We start from the raw sequence: 22,119 nt of genomic DNA, 5'->3' as shown, positions 1-22,119 counted from the left end.
TCTGTGTTTTCTGAATTTATCATAGATGTAAAGATTGATTATGTTTGTGTTCAGAGCTAACTCCTTTAAAAAGTTTTGACATTTAAATCACCCACCTACCAGGAGTACATGTCTTAGTAAAAGACAGTTGCATCTATTCCTAACAGTATTTTTACTATTATCAGTTAGCTAATTCCTATGAAAAAACATTAGGGGTTGGGACCACCAGGTGGCATGATGGTTACATCACTGGACTCCCACATGATCAACCACAGTTAGAGTCGCAGACTCAAAGGCTTGAAATTCACACTGGGTGCATGTACGTGCACATGCATGCCTAAGATCCCAGGAGGAAAATGGAGGTGAGGAGTGTGGTGTGGCTATCCCCTGGGGGGAGGATTGCTCACTTTCTGTCCTTTTGTCTGGCAAGTGCAAGTACCCTATAGCAAAAATCCCTCTTGAAAACAAATATATATACATACATACATGTATGCACATATGTGTCTATTTACACATGTGCATGTGTGTACATGTATGTATACACATATGTGTATACATATATGTATACTTACATATGTGCATACATGTGTATATATACTTACATGTGTGCATGTATGTATATGTGTATACAAATATATGTGTGTATACATACATATGTGTATATGTGTACATACATATATTAGGAGTTCACTTTCATCCTATTCTAAATGAAAAATGAAACTCAAATTTCTTTGTTAAGACTTCTTCATACCTAAATTTTTTTTGGGTTGGGGGGAGGGAGAGATCTTTGCTATAAAGCATATGCACTTACTGGAGAGACAGAAAGAATGAGAGAAATCACCCCCCAGGGGAGATGGCCATGGCACAATCCCTTCTCTCCAATCTCCTCTTGAGATTTTGGGCATGCACATACATGCACCCAGCGTGAGTTTCAAGCCACCAGATCCAGGACCTAAACCACAGTCCATTACACCATCTGCTGGACCCTAAAACAATTTCATTTCTTTTTCTTTTTCCTTTTCCTTTTTTATTTTTAAGAATTATTTAACTTTATTTATTTATTTTAATTTGACCAGAGAGACACAGACTAAGGAGAGAGTGGGAGAGAGGGAAAATGAGAAAGCAAGCCTGCAGGTCTGGGGCTTGAACTGCGGTCAGCCATGTGGGAGTCCAGTGTCCTTAACTACTACCTCACCTGCCATCCCCAAAACAATCATCTTAATATAAAATGGACAGTGTGCACGTTTCCTTGATTTTCTCATAATTTTTAAAGGTCTATTGGAATCAGCTTTCAAACAAGATTCATAAAGTTGATATGTTTCTTAAGTCTCTTAATGTAGGTCTCTGTACTGTCATCTCTTTTTTCCCCCTTTCAGTGCATTTATTTTTTTGAATAAACTGTATCCTATATCCTAGACACTTTCTCATAGCCTGGGGTCTGCTGATGGTCTCCATGCAGCCATTTAATATGTTCTTTGGTCCTGTATTTTCTGTATATGGCAGTTAAATCTAAAGGCTTGATTCAATTCAGGTAAATATTGTTGGCGATACTACTTCACTGGAGGATTTGCATATTTCCATGAAGAACAACATAATGTCTGCATGCCTATGCTTGCAATAGTAGTGGACATTTCCAGTTCTTGCCTAAATTATTACTTCAGTTGTGATTAAAAGAGGTGATATCCTAATTCTGTTAACTCTATGTCATTTATTATCTGGGAAGCATGTATGAAAGAACCCTCCTTCCCTCAGCTCTGTGATTCTCCTGAGGTACATATCATACAGGACAAGTACAATAAATGCCTGAGTTTCCATTTACCAGTTAAGCTGGTTTTCTAGAATCTTACCAATGTCACCAATGATGTGCATGTTTTGTTTATTGCTTCTTTACTGTCATTCTGAGTCAAGGATTGTTAGCAGATGCTGTTGATGCCCAGCCCAGTATCCTCTGAACTCCCCTCAGATTTCAGCTGTGTTTGTGCCCGACAGTACCAGTGCATACTGCCAGCTTCTCACATCCTCCTCCTTTTGCTTCTTGGAGTGCTTTCTCCAATGCCATAGGAGTTTGCTAAGCCCGTCCATGAGGCAGCCAGAAATGATAGACATTGAATGTCTCAAAAAACAATCAAGGGGCAGCATTTTTATAGACACATCAGTTAGGACTTTGGTCTTCAACTATACACAGCGAAACAAGGGTCGACTGCTGAACTTTGAATAGCAGCAACAGAAACCAGAATCGCTGAAACTATTTTTCGAGTTACTCTTTTCATTTGTCCTGTTTCCTCACTCTGTGACTTGTGTTTCCTCAGATCACCTCTCAAACAAACTACCAGTACTGAATTGTGTCATGGTCCACTTTTGGAAAGCAAATTAAAACAGAGTTAAGCGTATTTGATGATTATTTTGAGTATTCTTACAGATGTTCAAATAATATCATTTTTGGTTAACTGGAGTCAATAAGTGGGCTTTGGATCTTTTCAACATGACACTGCTTGCTTTATAATTTCCTTTCTGTCTGATATGACAAGACATTTCAGTGTCATCTTGTATACTTCCTTCTTTAAGCCTAGGATCAACCTAAAATCAGTCTAAAACCCTTCATTTTCATATATTTTAGAAGAAAATAGTATTTAGAAACTATAATCTTGGCACTAGAGATGCTTATTACTATTGATCACTGTTTCTAGGCTTTTTGTAGACAAAAAGAAATGTCTGTTTCTTTGCATCTTGTAAATTTTTTTTCTTGAATAAAAACTCCTCAAATTATTGCAAGAATTCTAAAAATGTTTGACAGAATTCAGATTCTGGGTATATTTTAATAGAAAACTTATCATGAATTTATCTAATACTTAAAAGATTAGGTTTTTCACTTCATTTTACTGCTATCGGCCTGACTTTACTGAATCTTCTTTCTCCCTCATCAAAAACCCTCTTTTCAAAAATTATTCTTTTGCTTTATCCACCTATACATGCACAATAAACTTAAAATAATACCAATATTACTACCAATATAATGATTGGAAATAGTTTACAATATTTTGCACTTTTTGGTTTTGGAGTTTATCTCACTGGGGATATAGTCGCAAATTACTGTGGCTTATACTCAATTTGAAAGGTTTCTCTCTGTAGGTTTGATTTTATGAGGATCGGTAATGAGGTTTATTTGTTTAATATTACTTTTATTGTTTAGATTTCTTTCTTATGGGACAAAGGAATGTGGTATTACCTGTTGAAGGTATTTTATAGTTTTATCAACTGGACTAGGGAGAAATGTTTGCCTGCTGAAATAATCATTTTGTAAGCTAAATAATGTAATTAAATGTATACAAGAAAATGAAATAAAATGTGGAAAAATAAATTTAAAAAGTACACTTAAGAACTAAAAAAATATAAAAAGAATTCTATCTCATTCTATCTCTTTAATTTTACTTTATGATTAAATATTTACGAAGGTCCAAAGTTAAACCGACAAACCAGTTCATTTAAAGAGTTTTAACTACTCTTCCTATCCCTTCAACCCTATTTTCTCCTCCTTCAGGGGTAACTATTTTTTAAGATAAATGGCTTAAAGGGCTAGATGATGTTGCAGTAGTAAAACACAAAGCTCTGCAAGGCAATCCTCCATGGAAAGAGTCCTGGTTCAAGACCTAAGACCTCTCTGAGTATGCTGGACACTCACGTGCTCATGATCCAGGGCTGTCTAAAGTCCAGGGGTAGGGTAGGTTGTGGTGTCAGGATCCTGTCGGAGGTGCCCTCTCTCATGCATGCATATGGAAGAGAGGAAATGTTTAATATATGACTTATGGTTTACAAATGTCCTACATTGTTCTGTTGCATCATTAATATAAGCAAATATGTTTATGGGTACATCTTTTGGTATTTAGAAAGATTTATATTTGTATTCAAATCCTTACCTTTACACTAATACCTTTACATAATGCCTTCAGAGCTTCCACTTTTTACTGTTGTCTGTTGATTTCTTCCAGAAATACTGAAATTAATTAGTAACCTCTTTTCTTTCCCATTTCCTCCTTTATTATCTAATTTCCAGTGTTTTATTTCCAGTTAGCATCCATGTGACAGTGAGCTCAATTGTTTCTCGTATCCTCATCCTGCTCTTCCCCCAGTTTTTGATAGTCGCACTTGATTATACTGTCAGAAAGCATAGCCATCATTTGCCATACTTAGACATACACTTTATAATCTTCAGTTTAGATTTAGTTCTGTGGATATTGAATGCTTACCCCTATAGATGTTGTGGCAATGTTTCTCCAATAATTTTGCTGTCAGAAAATTTTTCTTTAGTAGGTTCCTCCAGAAATGTCTTTGAAATAATAAATCCTGGGACCAGCAGTTGGCGTAATAGCTATGTCGCTGAACTCCCATGTAGTCGACAGCGGATTGGGTCCTGGACCCAGTGGCTTAAACTCACGCCAGGCACATATGCATGCGTGCCCAAGATCCCGAGAGGAGAATGGAGGAGAAGGGATTGCGGCGCGGCCATCCCCCCCGGGGAGGTGATTTCTCGCTTTCTGTCTCTCTGTCTCTCTCTGTCTTTCTGGCGAATGCACACACCCTATGGCAAAAAGCACTCAAAAAAATAAATATATAAATCCTGAATTCTCACAGCCTCTAAATAATTTGCCTGAGACCTTTATAAATTAATGTCAGTGTCATTAGATATAAAATATTGTATTCATTTTATTTTCCTCTTCCTAGCAAAAAATATTGCTGTCATAAAAACTTAATGGTACCTTAATTCTCTTTCCATGAGGAGTGTCTTCATCCCTTTGTCTAAATATTCAGTGATTATTTTTCTTTACATTTTTTTCTTTTTTTGGAGAGGTTTTTGCTATAGGGCGTGTGCGCTCGCCAGACAAACAGAGAGAGACAGAGAGACAGAAAGCGAGAAATCACCCCCCAGGGAGGATGGCCACGCTGCAATCCCTTCTCCTCCATTCTCCTCTCAGGATCTTGGGCACGCATGCACATGCGCCCAGCGTGAGTTGAAGCCACCGGATCCGGGACTTGAACCGCGGTCAACTACGTGGGAGTCCAGCGACATAGCCATTATGCTAACTGCTGGTCCCATTTTTCTTTACATTTTAATTATTGTATAAGAATATGTCTGTCACAATGAATTCTGTTTTCAGTCATATTCTCCCAGACATACACTGTATCCTTTTAAGATGAAGGATCCAATGAGATGGAATTTTCCCAGTAAGTTTTCTTATAGTTTTTAGCCTATGCCCTTTCCATTCTTTTTTTTTTAAAGGAACTCCTGTTATACATGTTTAAATTTCTTTGCATAGCTTTTAACACTATTGCTTTCTTTTAAATGCTTTGCTTATTTCTTTTTGATTTTTAAGGTTCTCCTCTTTTTATTTTCCCTTTTAAAATTAGTGTGTATTATGTGCTCTGGTATTTATATAGCTTAATTTCTGAAGGTTTTTTAAACTTTCAGTTTTCTTCTGAGGTAACTGATACTTCTATTTTCAAATATTCCTATTTTCCAAATATCTCATTTCTGAGCTCTTCTACCCTTCCACTTTTCGCTCATGGTTTTTAATCAATCTTTTATTGGTTTACAATTTTCATCTCTCTCATGAGCATGTCCTTATATACATTCACTGTCTAAAGCAGGTTATTCTGCTCCTTATTTTTTTTTTCTTATAAGAACTTTGTATGAACTTTGACCATGCTCACTTCAGTATTGCTCACGTTCAACTGAAATTAAATTTTCTTTTACTTTTTCAAAGGATAAATGGCCAATGATTTTTTTTTCCAGGTTCACAGTTCTAGAGCTTCTTTTGTTTTGTGAAGATGCAGCCTTAACACTTTCTACAATCTACTCTTACGTACCCTCTCTTGTTTTTCATCATTCTTCCTTTCCTTTGTCCCTCTTGTCTACTTCTGCCCAACTTTTATTTTACTCCCAGTGCTTTTCTTTGTGCAATACTAAGAAAGCCTAGTTGGAGAGGGAAATATAACAGAGATGGCATATAGCACCTAAAGCCTGAAATATTTACTATCACAACCTTTATGAATAAGTTTGCCAACCCCTATTTTAGAGGCAACTTCACCTTTTCTCTGGAGGAGCTCCACTCCATTCTATGTGGTCTTGGTGGTGTGTCCATCTCTGGGCACCACCACTAACAATGAGCCAGGACCATGCAGGGGATTATAAATGGAATCTATCCTGTAGCTAACACACAGATCTTATGAGAGAAGTCTTTCTACTAGTGTTGCTTAGCCGTAGATGTGAATTCCAGGCTGCTGGCGGCCACTTCTCTTAGCCACACAGAAAAAGCCTATTTGCAGAGGGAGAAAAAGAGGGCCCAGGAAGTTGAGTAACTAATGAAACCTCTGAACCTAGCTGAAGCAGCTGCATCCTTGGACTTAGTAACTACCTAAGCTACTAAATTCATTTTCTGTCTCAGCCAGTCTGAGGTGGATTCTGCAGCCCCCAAAATCTAGACTAACATGGTTGTATACATGAAAACAAATGTACATTGCCATTAAAAGGCTTTTTTCTTTCTTTCTTTCTTTCTTTTTTTTGGAGAGATTTTTGCTATAGGACATGTGCTCTCTCCAGAGAGAGAGAGAGACAGAAAGTGAGAAATCACCCCCCAGGGGGGATGGCCACGCTGCAATCCCTTCTCCATTCTCCTCTCGGGATCTTGGGCACGCATGCACATGCACCCAGTGTGAATTTAAGCCACCAGGTCTGGGCCTTGAACTGCGGCCAACTACATGGGAGTCCAGTGCCAGCCATTACGCTAACTGCTGGTCCCATAAAGGCTTTTTTCTCAAATTATTTCCTGATTCTATTTTTATAAACTATAATAGGATTAGCAACAAAGAGACATAAAAATGAGAAATGTAAGAAAAATCACTTTGCAAGCAAGAGAATATCTTAACTAAATTTTTGTAAATTAGTCTATATTTTTAAAAAGCATGTACCAAGTAAGATCAGCTTAGGGCTTATAAGTAAAATGAAAAAAAGTAATTAGGTTAGTGAAAGCAAACAACATCACATTTTCATGGGCCAGTGCCAGTAGAGTTTGAATTAGAAAATATAGATTAATGTCTTAGTGGAATGAAATCAATCAGAATCACTAGGGGAGATTTTTCAAAAGCCAGATTTTGAAAGGCAACACTGAGGGCCTACTTGGTTAATCCTGATAAACAGAAAATCTTGAGGACCACTACTCTAATATCTTAGCTGGGTTTTGTTTGTTTTTGCTAGAGGGCACATGTGTTTGCCAAAGAGAGAAAGAGGAAGGGAGAAGAGAACACACTCCCAATGGGAATGGTCACACCACAATCCCTTCTCTTCCATCGTCTCCCTCCTTTCAGGATTTTAGACATATACATGCACCCAGTGTGTTTTTCAAGCTGCCAGGTTCAGGACTTGAACCACATGGTTGGCCATGTGGAATCTGGCTATCTTAACCACCAGGCTATAGAGCCAGCCCAAGGTCTTTTAAAACAGGTTTATTTTATAACTTGGTTATTTCTAGATTTTTTTTTTATTGATAGAATTCTAAAGTGTTTCTTTCTGTTATCTCCAAATGCATTCATATGCGGTCGTACTATCACCAGATGGTTTCATCAATGCTACAAAGCAACTTTCAGTTGATTATACCTACTGTTAGCAAGGACCTTGGGAAATGTTGCAGTTCTTTTATGCCAAGGTCAAATATAACACAAAAATGAGCAATGACTAAGATAGTAGAAAGGCATGGAAGTAAAGATTTGAGATTCATTAAGACATTTTATGATAATATCAGAGCAATGACTTCTCTTAAATAAGAAAGTGAACAGAAATCTGACCCAGATAAATAATTTAGGATTGACTTTAATTAGCACCTGATGCGATTCTCTGGATATTCAAATCACTCATGTGTAAGCACCACAGATGCTAGGCCTTCGGGCTCCTGAAAGCAACCTCTCTCTTCATCAGAGTGACCAAGAGAACCACTACATGCTCTCCCAGACTATAGTAGGGCAAGAAGAGGCCAAGGATGGCTGGAAGCTCACCTTGCCAGTCCCAGGGATGGGGAAAACACTTTCTCTGTGGGAAAGACCTAGTGGACTAGAGCTGCTGAGCGGGAGCCTGGGGGCTACATCTAGGAAGAGGGGCCCCATCTCAGTTCTATCAATGGTTCCATCTGAAATTTGTCCACTACCTAAAGAGAGGTATGAGAGAGTAGGCCAGAAAGGAATATCCTCTGGCATTATATTTTCTTGTGATTATTTACAAAAAGAATTCCTTCTGTCCATTTTTTTCTTTAAATCTCTGTAATCTACAAGGAATTAGTTCTTAATTTGGATGTAAGAAAGGGTCAAAATACTGGCTATTATCCTGTGTTTTGCTTAATTTTCTTCAAGATAGTACATGTGCTTCTCCCTGATTTGAATCTTCTAAGAACTGACCTTGGCCATGTCTCAGGCAGCTCTAGAAGCTGGCTAAAAATCAGAACCTGGGTCACAGATTAGGAAAGTATGTCTTTGAATAAGCCTTCCTAGCTTTTCCACACATCCCGTCCCCAACCACTTAAAGCTCAGAGTGACTTGGTAGCAAACGTTTTTTATATTCTATTTCAACCCCGTGTAGCAGAGAACCTCCTAGCAGGCCCTTAGCAATAGCAGCAGCAGGGCCAGCAAGAGGTGTAGTGGTTAAGGCACTGGACTTCCATGTGGTCGACCACAGTTTGCATCCCCAACACTGTGGTTTGAAACTCAAGCTGGTATGTGTATGTGGTATGCCCAAAATCTCAAGAGAAGAATGGAAGAGAGGGATTGTGGTTTGGCCATCCCCCTTGTGGGGGGTGATTTCTCACTTTCTGTTTCTCTGTCTCTCTGGCAAGCACATACACCCCATGCCAAAAGTCTCAAAAAAAAAAAAAATAGCAGCAGTAGCAGTAATACTAACAGTTGACAAACCACCACTTTCACAAACATTGTCACATTCATTCTTTTTTTTTTTAATAATTGTTTTATTAGGACCAGCAGTTAGCATAATGGCTATGTCTCTGGACTCCCATGTAGTTAACCACGATTCAAGTCCCAGACCCAGTGGCTTAAACTCACACCAGGCACGTGTGCATGCATGCCCCAGAGAGGAGCACAGAGAAGGGATGGGGGCATGGCCACCCGCCCCCCAGGGGGTGATTTCTCGCTTCCTGTCTCTGTCTCTCTCTGTTGGGCGAGCACACGTGCCCTATAGCAAAAAAAAAAAAAGAATTATAAGAATCATTTTATTTAACTTTATTTACTTAAATTTGACCAGAGAGGGACAGAGCAAGAGAGAGAAAGAGGGAAAGAAAAAAAGCAGCCAGGTCCAGGACTGGAACTGTTATCAGTCACATGGGAGTCCAGCATCAACCACCAAGCCACCTGCCAGCCCCCACATTCACTCTTATAGTATCCTATGAGTAGTATGTTTGTAGATTAATAGACTCAGATTTGGAAAAGTTAAGCTAGTAATCCAGAAGCACGTATGTGAAATTCAAGTCTTCTAGCTGTAACAAATCAAAGTGTGGACCCTGATGCTCAAAGAGGTTCTATCACCTTCCCAAGTTATCTCAACTATTACTATTGGGTTTTAACCTAACATAGATCTAGGGTCCCCTAGTCTTCAATCATATACCTTAGAAGTGGAGAGGTGATCATGCAGAGATGACCTAAAAATGTGACCAGCTGTTGTATAGAGACCCAGGCCACTAGGGGATTAGAAAACATCTCAGGTCCCTTACAGCTGCAAGATTTCTATGGTTCTTAAAGTGGAGGGGAAGAAAAGAGTCTTTGAAAGCAAAAGTCATGATTCAGGGAGGGTGTTGGCAGTAATGATTCAGTAATCAGTAATGATTCAGTGAGGAAGTAATACAAATGGAGTTGGAGACACAAAAGAAAAAGTAGGAAGGGGAAGAAAAAAGGCATGTGTTATGTTTCCTTTGAGAAAATCATTCGAAGAGACTCTATATCTCAAACTTATAATAGCTGATAAATTCTTCTCTGAGTAGCACATAAAAATGAGTAAGGTCAGGTCAGATGGTGGTGTAGCTATAAAATATGATGCTCTGAGAGGTAGTCCTTCATGGGAAGGTTCCTGGTTCAAGGCCAGAGACTTCCCTAAGTATTCTGGGCATATACTTTCCAGTGACCCAGGACTGGCTGAAGGCTGGGGGTGGACTGCAGTGTCAGAACCCTGCCAGGGGTGCTGTCTTCCCCTTTCTCCATCTCTCTCATATTCATGGAAAAAATAAATGAATCTTTTTTTATTTAATAAATAAGAGAAAGGTATCACCTAATTGAAAAAGAAAAAATTCAAAAACTTATTTTTAGCCCCCTTTTTCCATGCAGAAATATTAGTCAAGCATTAAAACTGGTGTTATGAGTTGAATTGCATCCTCCAGGAAAGATAAGTTAAGGTCCTAACCCTCAGTACCTCAGAAAGTGATCTTTTTTAGAACATGGTCGTTGCAGAGTTAATCAAGTTCAAATGAGGTCATTAAGGTAGGCTCTAATCCAGTGTCCTCAAAAAAGAAAAAAAGAAAAAGAAAAAAGAAAGGCCAGTGGTGGGGGCATTTGGACATAGCAACAGACATACACGGAGGGGGAATTCCATGTGAACATGAAGGCAGAAAACAAGGCAATGCATCTACAAGCCAAGGAAGGACAAAAATTGTTAGAACACCAAAACTCAGGAGGCACGCATGGAGCCGATTCTCCTCACAGCCCTGAAAAGGAACCAACCTGTCAGCACCTTGATCTTGGACTTCTAGCTTCCAGAACTCAGACAGTAAGTCCCTTTTGTTTAACCACCCAGTGTGAGGTACATCCGTCCAACAGCCCTAGCAAACTCATACAATTGGCTATTCTAAGTTTCATCTTTCCTGGCTATGTGCTTTCTGATAAAGGTCTGGAATACTCTAAAGCTATGAAGCTCAGAAGACAAGGAGAATCTTAGCAAGTTAGTGAAGGAAGGGATTGTAGAAGTTATTGACTGCAATTCTTGTTTTACAAACAAAATAACTGAAGTTCAGGAAGAGTGAGTGACTTGCCCAAGTTTTCAGAGTAAGGCCATGATTCAAACCAGGTGTTTGACTTGTGGCTCTTTATACCAAGACCTGATTTTACTCCAATTGTAAATAAAACCCTTCAATAACTACATGCTGGTTGCATGCATCTTAAGTGTGACACCTTGGGCTGGAGTTACTTGGGTCTTGTTGGCATGGCAATTGGTGGGGTGGATGGGAGGGTGTATGTCATTTTACTCCCCAAGGAATCAGACCAAGAACTAATCAGGGAGGCCACAGTTAAGAGGCCTAGATTCTCCTGATATCTGTAGACATAATGTATTGCTGGTCCTTTCCTCACCTCCTTCTCTGTAGCCTTTCCCAGAGGTCTAAATAAAAGAACGAGGAAGGCTGAAGAAAATTCCCCATGAGTTCAAATGCCAAAAAAAAAAAAAAAAAAAATCAGTGACAACATATATTTGCAAAGGACCTTATGGAATTCAGCCCAGAATAAACTTTCTGACCCCTAAGTAAATGCTCAAGTAAATGGTCCTTTTTGTCTACATGAAAATGTAATCCTAGTTACCTTTGGTCATATTGGGTTGGGGCTAGAGATTTTAAGTGTTTTCTTTTCCCAGATCAGATGGCATTTGAGTGGTCCCCTTTTCAAAAGTCCTCAAAAAGTACCAGAGAAAAATTATGTCTTCGCAGAGGAAGCTCAAGCAGACCCTTGATTTCTATCCCAACCAGTTAACATGCCAAGAACCAAATAATTACACAGGTAAAAGACCAGTGATTAAGTGAAATCCTGGTGAGTAAGGCATGGTTTTGTCTACCAAGGTCAGAGTGAAGAAGGGCAAGTACTTTCTCCTCCTGATCGTCCCCTGGGGACTGGGCTTCTCTTTTATTTTTTGTGTTTTATGAGGAATGAGGCAGAACCACAATCAAAGTGGACCTTAGTTATGAGGAGCTGAGGGTCAAAGAAGGGTGTTGGGCTCCCTGTATGTAAAGTGCCGAAGTCCTTTGTTCAAATGTTCAGACACAACCTTATAAGAGGAAATCAGGCACAGCTAGTACACTGATGGGCAAAGGAGTGCAACTGTCTTTTTCTCTAGGGGTACTGACCTATCTTCCCTTTTTATTTATTTATTTTTTAAAGTTTTTGCTATAGGGTGCACGTGTTCATCAGAAGCAAAGAGAGGGAAAGTGAGAAATCATCCCCCAGAGAGGATGGCCACACTACAATCCCTTCTGCTCTATTCTCCTCTCAGGATTCTGGGCATGCGCGCACACGCACACATACACACAGTGGTTTTCAAGCTTCTAGGCCAGGTAGGAAGCATGGTCTGCCAAACCCCAACCCAATCTTCCATTCTCCAACCTTCATACACTTCACTCCCACATTTCACCAGAAGCTACCCATTCCCTCCCCACCTACAGTTACTGGGCAAACAGCCTTGTTTGGGGAAGGTGAGTGTGTCCTTGCACATTGATATACTCCCTAAGCCCACTGGGTTGGCCCATTTCCCCTCCTGGGAAGTTTGGAATTTGGGCTTAGAAGTCCAATTCCCACCAAGTTGTGCCCATAAGTAAAGGAGATATGACTCGGCATCTGTTAACAGTGGATATTTTCTCCCAAATGGCTTAGAAAATAGAGAAAACTGCTCTGTAGCCAAGTAGATGAGTGAAATAGTCTGGCAGAGGAGCTGAAAAGAATGAGGAAATCATTAAGTTTCCATAGCACTTTGTTCAATTGCCAGAGGGCATGTGCATGCACCAGAAAGAGAAGGGGAAACCGTGAAAGTACTCCCTCCCCAATGGACATGGTTATGCCACAGTTCCTTTTCCTCCATTTTTCCATTCTATCAGTATTTGAGTCATATACAAACAAATGTCTGGCGTGTTCTTCATGCCTCAGGAAGCAGGATTTGAACTGTGGTCAACCACATGGGATCTGCTCCCTTAACCACTAGGCAACAGAGCCAGCCCTTCATAGTGCTTTTAATGCTGATTCCAGAACATCCTTAAGATCCAGCTGCCTCTTGAACTTGGGTTCCTAAAGAATCCTTTGACTTGAACTAGAGCTCATGTAGATTTCTGTTGCTTGTAACAGAAATAATATCCACTTATCAGAAATCAACTCTAAAACCTGGGAATAGCCAAGGCAGAGCACCGTGGGTCTCCTCTGATGACCTTTCCTGCAGGGCCTTGCAAATCCAAACTATTAAATATGTTTTAAGTCTCATTTTGCCATCTCACTCATCAGAATAAAATATGAGCTTGGGGAGGACTCTATTACATCTAGACACCTTCCTCACTCCTGATTACACTGACCACACGTGAAGTCTTGCATTTATTTTAGCTGCCAGGGTTTGTTTTGTTTTCTTTAGAGAGATTTTTGCTATACAGTGCATGCACCTGCGAGAGAGAGAGAAAGCAAGAAATCACCCCCTGGTGTGTGTGTGTGTGTGTGTGTGTGTGTGTGTGTGTGTGTCTGTAGGGAGGAGTGGCCACATTGCAATCATTTCTCTTCCATTCTCTTCTCAGGATTTTGAACACACTCGCACACGAGTTTTTAACTCGTGTAACTGAAGGCATGAGTTTAAGCCTCTGGGTCCAGGACCCAAACCGCAGTGGGAGCCCAACAACGTAACCATTATACCATTTGCTGGTGCTTTAACTACCATGTTTTAAGAAGGATAATAATATTGGGTTGTCAAAAAAGTCATGATGCATTTTCAGATATAAAAACACATCTTGACTTTTCTGACAACTTGATAGTTCACAGTCCCTTATTCGAAATTCTTCAGGCCTAACATTTTTGGAATTTAGAATTTTTCAGATTTTAAAAAGTATACTCCATAAATCACATAATATATAGCTCCTCTGACAGGGTCTAGATTGTCCCACTAATCAAGTTAACATTTCTGCAGCAAAATGCACCATTGAAATGAAATAAATAATGATTAGAAATAGTTTCACACCAAGTTTTCCTTCCAAATAGCTTCATGTCAGATTTCACCCTCAAGTTACTAAAAATATAAATTGCAGAGCTTTCAGTATTGTGGTCATAAGCCATTTCTATCTCCTAATTTACAGATAAACCTTTGACCAAAGAGGTTAAATACCTTATTCAGGGTGACCGACATAATAATTTGACAAATTGAAATTAGAACTCAGGCAGTCTAGTTGTAAAGACTACAGCCTTAACCATCACCCCATCCTGTCAGTCCACTGTTAAATTGCTGCTTCATACTTGACCACAATCAAGGATAGAAGGCTGACTCCAGGTCTCAAACATGACAGAGATAGAGTAAAAGAATGGGACCTGCTTAACATAGAGAAGGCCAAAGAGCAGATATGATCTTTTCTTCAGATACCTATCTCCTTCCCAAATTCCTTCCCAAACATCATTTTTAACAAGGAGACATCAGGCTACTAAAAAAACTGAGGGAAACCTTGCAAGAAATAAAAGGTTCTGAGAGAGAGGAGCAAGGAATATGTATAAGAAAAGCAGAGAGACTCTACTTTTTGCCAAGTAAAGCAGAGAAGCTATGAATGTCAACAAGTTTTTATCTTTTAGTTATTCGTTCATTCATCACTCACTGGATATCTACTTCACGTAGAATGTGTTCAGCTCTGAAAAGTGCCAGAGAACAAACTGTCCCTGGCCTACGAAGCCCTCTATAAGTCTGTTCCTGGTTGCCTTTCTGATCTATTTTTACATCTTCTTTTTCTTTCTGCTAAATCCCGCCACACTAGTCCTTTCATCCCACAAGCCTTTTGAGATCTTCCCCCACCAGGATCTTTGCCCCTACGGTTTCCTGTCTGACATTTCTTGCTTTCTGCTTACTGCTCAGTTGTTCAGGTTCTCCAGTTATACAGGTCAATGAGGGCTTCCTCAACCATGTAACTGAGGGAAACACCTAGTAGCTTATTCTCCTGATAACTTTCATCTTTGCACTTAATGGTATCTAACTTTATTTTTTCCAGTTTTGTCTTGTTTTTTAAAGGTTTTTTGTCATAGGGCACATGTGCTTGCCGGAGAGAAAGAGAAAGGGAAAGTAAGAAATTGCTTCCCTCCCCACATATGCAGGGAGATTACAATTACATTGCAATTCCTTCTCCTCCACTCTCCTCTTTGGATTTGGGCACTCACACATACCTGGCATGATTTTCAAGCTGCCATGTTCAGGGCTAGAACCACAGTTGGCCATGTTACAGTTCAACACCTTAACCACCACTCCATGTGCTGTCTCCTTTTCAGATTTTTGTTTACTTTCTTCCCCTACTGAATATAGCTCTATACAATCAGGAACCTCATCTGTTTTGCATTCTACTGTATTTGCAATGTTTTGAATAATGTCTAGCACATAACAAGTAATCTATAAATATTTATTGAATAAATTAATGTGAGAAATTGAGCTTCCACTTAGGGGATTATGTTAGTTTTATTGTTTTTGAAAGCCTTTGGTTGTAGACTTGAGAAAAATCAGTGTGAGCTCTGTGGCTAAGTTGTCTAGTAATATCCATCTTCCTCATCTTCAATAAAAATAACTCCTGAGCTGTAGTCTACTAGCTGTAGTCACCCAGCAACCTTTTCAGCTGGATTTAGCCAACATGGTTGAGGGAAATTGAGTGTGTCTTTGCTGAGATAAATGTACATGCCTCCCTTATCTCTTGTCCCCTTCAGGGCACAGGATCTAAAGTGACCCCCTTTGAACACAAAGATAAATTTTGTGTTGGCAAAGACACCTTGCCAGCCTTGGACAGTTTCCTTCTGGACTATTATATTACATAGCAAAAAATAAAATCCTATCTTGTTTAAACCTTTATATTTAGGGATTTTTTAGTTATAACAGCTAGACCAGTACCCTACAACTAATATGTATTTTTAAGTCTTTCTCAACAATTTAGGGTATTCTTGCTGTACCTGGTCTGTCTCTACCAGAAACTACTAACTCAAATACTACCTCCATCTCTTTTATTTTTATCCTTATTGTTTTTTGAGTTACTTTCTGTGTCCCAAAACATTGCATTTGGAATGTTTCACTTGCAGGACAAGAAACACATTCAGTAACTTCCTACTAGGAGCCAGTGACTATGCTAAATGTCTATAATATCTTGTTTAATTCTCCCAATATATCTATGGATATGATATCATTTTTTACTTTATATGTAAGTAAACATATTTAGAGAGGTCAGGTATTTTGTCCAAATTTATATTGCTAGTAAATGACTGAACTGGGATTTGAACCCAGGGGATGTATGAGCTTGCTCTTTCCACTACTCTGAACTTACATCATGGCATGCACAAAAGAAAAAAGGGCTTACATTTAATATTTTTATTTTAGATTTAATGTAAATGCATGACTTTTACTTCATAACTTTGCTCTTTATTTATGATATTTTTATCTAACTCTCCATCCCTTAGTGCCATGTTTATTTTTATCGTTTTTTTTTTAATTGTGGTGTAGGCCAGCACCACAGAGCCACAGTTAAGTGCTTTGTGTAGGGAGTAAGATTCTACATGGCCAACTGTGGTTTGAGTCCTGGCCCTAGAGGCTTGAAAAACACTGGGTGTGTATATATGAATGCCAAAACTCCTGACAGAATGAAAAAATGGAAACAAGATTATAGCATGCTTATGCCCCATTCTCTCTCTCTGGCAAATACACATACTCCCTATGAAAAAACATGTGGAAATATATAACAAATGTCACCATTGTAGTCACTTTTAAGTATACAGTTCAGTAGCACTCACGTTGTTGTCCAACTACCATTACTCTCTACCTTCAGATATTTTTTTACCAGCCTTGAAAAAACTAGCAAACACTCTACAACTTTTCATGTCCTCCTGGTGCCGGAGCCATGCTAATGCCTCAGTAATGTTCCCATTATAGTATACGTGCTATGAAGCATGCACGGAGGCCTTGTGTTTATTGAGTCATTGGTTTTCTAATCCTTGGCTCCTCATGCCCCTTCTTTCCTTCTCCCTATGACCTGCTGACTGCAACTTAGTAATGAAACGAGTGTCCTCATCATGCTCATGTGCCTCAGGGGTCCGTTAGAGAGAGGACTGAGAAACAGGGATGACTATTTCCGCTCTCTCCCCACACCTCTACCAAAGAGTCAGAACAAAGAAACCAGAGAATACTTACCAACTGCCCAACTGAAATCTGAATGTTTTGAAGTTTCTCAGCCCCTCGAACAGGGAGCTAGGGACTCTGATTTGCTTTGGAACCATGAAAATGAGACTTCAGAGTGTCACCAAGTACTAGGGCTTGAGGAGGATATGGGGATCACCAACTCCTGTGTCCCTTTCCTCCCCCCAGGTTCAGGATGAGGTCATCAAGGCTCCAGACAGACAGGAGGCAGATAACTAGGTAGGATTCCTGACTCCTATCTGAAGCTCTACCTTGACATCTACAGATGAGTCCTTCTCCACCAAATACCCTCCGATTCCTTTTAAGGTTTTTTACTATAGGGCCCGTTTGCTTGCTGAAAAGAGACAGACAAAAGGAAAGTAAAAAATCACCCTCCAGGGGGTGGCCACGTCATAATCCCTTCTCCTCTCAGGATTTGTGAGCACACAGAAACACACACATGTACCCAGAATAATTTTCAAGCCACTGGGGCTGGGACTCAAACCACAGTCAACTATGCCGGAATCTAGCACCTTACCTACCACACCACTTGTGAGACCCTCCTTCTATTATTTCTTAAATCCATTTAAAAGCCTTTTCCTTCTCCCTAACTAATGCTGCAAGTCCTATCAACTCCTCACAGTAGGACCATTTAGTTCCTTGGGTCCTTTAGACCTTATGCTAGGGTGCTACTAAGAAACCTTAAAAAGGTATTCATAGGAAGCCATCTTGAATGTGGCAGGATTTATTCCCCCAGTGGGGAACATTGTTGGAAAAAGCCCTCAGCTACCAGTCCTCTCAGGAATTGCCCTCACCTATGGACAGCCATCTCACCTAAGGTTATGCCCCCTTCCCAGGGCAGCCTGTATCCAACAACAGGACCCTGACACTGAATACACAAGGCCATCCTAGCTCCAAGCTCTCTCTGGAGCTGCAGAGGTCGGTTATGAATACATGAGGCCAGGCGCCTCCCTTTGTCCAGTGTGGCGTACTTCTCTCCCCCACAAGTGCTAATAAACTTCCTGCACACGAACCTATCAGAGACTGCTCCCTGGGAAGCCAGCCTGAACAGCTCTAAAATAAAAATTAAGAGGTTGCAATGAATAACTGTTTTATGGAATGTTCACAGATGCCATGTCGAGTCCGTTAATTGTTAAGTCAGTATTTACGGGGGCCAGTAGGTAGCGCAGTGATTAAAGCACTGGACTTACACATAGCCAACCATGGTTCCAGTCCCAGACCTAGCAGCTTGCTTTTCCACTTTCCCTCTCTCCCTGTCTCTCTCTAGTGAGTGCACATGACCTATAGCAAATTTAAAAATAATAAAATCTAAAATAAAATAAACTTAGCAGTTATAAACATTTAAATGTCATTACCTCTAGTCACAATATGTAGGTTAGTATTTCTCATTTCACACAGATTTCAGCCTATACATAACAGCTGCTGAAAAATCATAGAAAATAAAATTATAAACTAAATGCAGTATTTACAGTCAAATGATTTCTAAAGTCAAGTCATTAAGCAGTATGACATTGCTAATATCCGACCATGATTGGGGGCCAGCAGGTGGCATGGTGGTTAAGACTCTGGATTCCCACATGTCTGACCATGTCTCAGGCTTGGCTTGAAACTCTCACCAGGCCCATGTGTGTGTCTGTGTGTGTGCCCAAAATCACAAGAGAAGAATGGAAAAGGGACTGCATCATGGCCATCCCCCTAAGGGGTGATTTCTCACATTCCCTCTCTATGTCTCTCTACAACAAGTGCACACACCTATAACAAAACCTAAAAATATATTTATGTATATCTGAATAGCTTTGACCTTTAGAAATGACAATTTCATATAGTCCCAGAAATCTCATAAAAAAAATACTTAGCAAAAGTTATACTTAATTTGGGATATGGGTGCATTCTAATGTATTTGCCTTCCAACAGTAAACATGGCAGAACCTATGAAGATGTTAAAAATACCCTTGCCTCTTTGGAATAAAGAGGCCACACCAAAAACTAGAGACAAGAGTCAAAATAATATCAAGATTTGGGGGCAAAGAAAGGAAATAGAAGCACAGACCTAATTCCCTCTGCATGACTCTTCACAGAATTTGAAGCACTTCCTGCTTCTCAGGATTTCGTCCTCATCTCCAGCTCCCAGGTCTTCTCTCCATTTTCTCCTTTCCTTCTCACTCTCACTCTCTTTTAGAGGAAAGCATGGCAGGGAGAAGGGTCCAGGCTCATGGAAAGGAAAGAAATCATGAACGATGCTCCTTTCAATAATAGGTTTTGCCTTGATAATGTCAACGTTTGAGAATTCTCTACAGCCTTTCAGTTCCTCAGGACGATGCCTCAAAGCTCTACAAATAAGCTATTTAATCTACTTCTCCAAAAAATGTGTTGTCCTCGCAAATACTAGTCATGATGTTTCAGTCCATTTTGTTGCTACTAACAGAAAATTCCTGAAACTGGGTAATTTATAAAAATAGAAGTTTATTCAGCTCATAGTTTAAAGGTCCGAGGACCAGAGGCCACATCTGGTAGGTTTCTTGTGGAATCCCGAGCATCCCATCAGGTGAGTGAGAGCAGAGGGGCTGTCCATAGGGCTCTCTGCTCTGATCTCATTCTCTCTCCTTTTAAACCCACCAGAACTCAATCCTTGGGCTCCATCCTAAAGACTTAATCCTAATCCTGTCCTAAAGGCCCCACCTTTCCACACCAGGAAATTATTAAGTTTCCTCTAATACCTTCACAATACAACCAAATTCCAACACATGAATTTGTAGGGCAGGGAGACACTCACACCATAGCACATGAAAGAAGCTCTGACTTTTTTCCTGCTGTTTAACTATTTTGTTCATTGTACTGATTTGACACAGAAGTAAGCATTTCTGTATTTCACTTATATCTGATCAAACTGTACAAATCTAACTGTTGGTGTGGAGAACATTAAGCTCCTACAGTGTGAGTTCTCATCACTGTGCTTACCCACATCTGAATCTGTGACTGTTCCTTCTCTCACCCTGTACCAGGGTGCCTGTGAGAGGCCTCTATCGGCTCAGGGCACCCTCCCCAACCTGGTAGAGGCAGCTAAAGGTTGGGCTGGACCAGACCAGTGAGACAGAAATGATGCCAATACCTAGACCTTGTCTTTAAGAAGCTGAAAATGTTATAGGCGGGAGCATCCAACATGCAAAGCTCTAAGTGCTATATGAAAAGGGTTTCTTTAGGGGGAAAAAAAAAAGAGTTCAGGACCAGCCCTGAGAACTGGTGTTTAAGGGAGCCAGATCCCACATGGCCAACAATGCATTTCAAATCCTAGACCCAGCAGCTTGAAAAAAGCACAAGTGCATGTTGTGTGTGTGCCAAAAATTCTGAAAGAAGGGAAGAAATGGAAGAGAAGGGATTGTGGTGTAACCACAACCTTTTGGAGGGTACTTTCTCCTTTTCGCTCTCCCTGCTTCTCACTGAGAAGCTCACCTTGCCCACTGACATTTAAAAAAATAGTTTGCAAGTTTGAAGGAAAAGATTAGCAGAAGGTGGGAAGGACTTCCTGATGAGGCAGTTTTAATAAAAACAATTTTTCCTTTTACATTTTACGAATGTTTCTGGTTACAAAAGCAACACATATTTGGGGTAGAAAAATTAGGAAAACTGGAACTAGCAGAGGGTGTAATGGTTACACCACTGGACTCCCACATAGTTGACCATGGGTCAAGTTCCAGACCCAGCAGCTTAAAACACACCAGGCATAGGACCAGCACTTGGCGTAATGGCTATGTTGCTGGACTCCCATGTAGTAGAGCGCGGTTCGAGTCCCAGACCCGGTGGCTTAAACTCACACCAGGCGCGTGTGCGTGCATGCCCAAGATCCCGAGAGGAGAATGGAGGAAAAGGGATTGTAGCATGACCATCCCCCCTGGGGGGGGTGATTTCTCGCATTCTGTCTCTCTGTCTCTTTCTGGCAAGCGCAGATGCCTGATAGCAAAAACTTCTTAAAAAAAAAAAAGGGGGGTGGGGGTGGGGGATTCTGTCTCTGTCTTTCTAGCAAGCACATGCACCCTATAGCAAAAACGTCTTTAAAAAACAAACAAACAAAACAACAACAACAAACACACCAAGCAATGGAGCCAGCAGGTGGCATGGTGGTTAAGGAAGCTGGGTGCCCACATGGCTGACCATGGCTTTAGGCCTGGACCTAGTAGCTTACTTTCTCTGTCTCTCTCTCACTCTATCCCTCTCTGGTCAAAACAAAATAGATAAATTCTTAAAATACATAAAGTTTAGTTCTTAAAACACACTGGGCAAGTGTGCAGACCAGTGAGACAGAAATGATGCCAATACCTAGACCTTGTCTTTAAGAAGCTGAAAATGTTATAGGCGGGAGCATCCAACATGCAAAGCTCGAAGTGCTATATGAAAAGGGTTTCTTTAGGAAAAAAAAAAAAAGAGTTCAGGACCAGCCCTGAGAACAGAATGGAGGACAAAGAGCAGAATGGAGGACAAGGGATTGTGGCATGATCCCTGGGGGTAATTTCTTGCTTTCTGTCCCTCTAACTCTGTCTCTCTGGCAAGTGTATGTGCCCTATAGCAAAAATCTCTTCCTCAAATGGGAAAATTGTATATGTATAATACACACACATTTAAATTAGCCCCATCTTGCTACTTAGATATGACTTCCATAAAAATTGTTAAAAATTATTCCAAATTAAATGTTAAAATGTATTTGAAAGGGAAAAAAGGTAAAATGAAATGAAAGAGATTTAGTTTTATAAATATATTTCTTCAAAATAAGAGCTATTAGACCCCATGAGGTGGCGGCGGGCGGAGTAGGCCCTGCGCCAGCCCACCCGGGCTCAGCTATGGGTCTCCCACCACCCCCGGGGACCCCGCGCCAAGTGAGCGAGGCGGCGGCGGGTGGAGTAGGCCCTGCGCCAGCCCACCCGGGCCCGGCTGTGGGCCCCGGCCCCCCCGGGGCC

The 22,119-nt window shown here is 40.4% G+C and overlaps 1 long non-coding RNA gene and 1 other non-coding gene across 2 annotated transcripts in view; both read right to left on the bottom strand.

Moving 5' to 3' along the window:
• Positions 1–22,119, bottom strand: part of LOC114007927 (uncharacterized) — a 159,311-nt gene that overhangs the window by 39,109 nt on the left and 98,083 nt on the right. The window lies entirely within an intron of this gene.
• On the bottom strand, positions 16,824–16,929 carry LOC114007930 (U6 spliceosomal RNA). Its single transcript, XR_003549500.1, has one exon. It is a non-coding gene; the product is annotated as a U6 spliceosomal RNA (small nuclear RNA).

The sequence above is a fragment of the Tupaia chinensis genome, unplaced genomic scaffold, assembly GCF_000334495.1.
Source record: "Tupaia chinensis unplaced genomic scaffold, TupChi_1.0 Scaffold000255_1, whole genome shotgun sequence".
NCBI lineage: Eukaryota > Metazoa > Chordata > Mammalia > Scandentia > Tupaiidae > Tupaia > Tupaia belangeri.
This window is presented reverse-complemented; position numbering and strand designations above follow the sequence as displayed.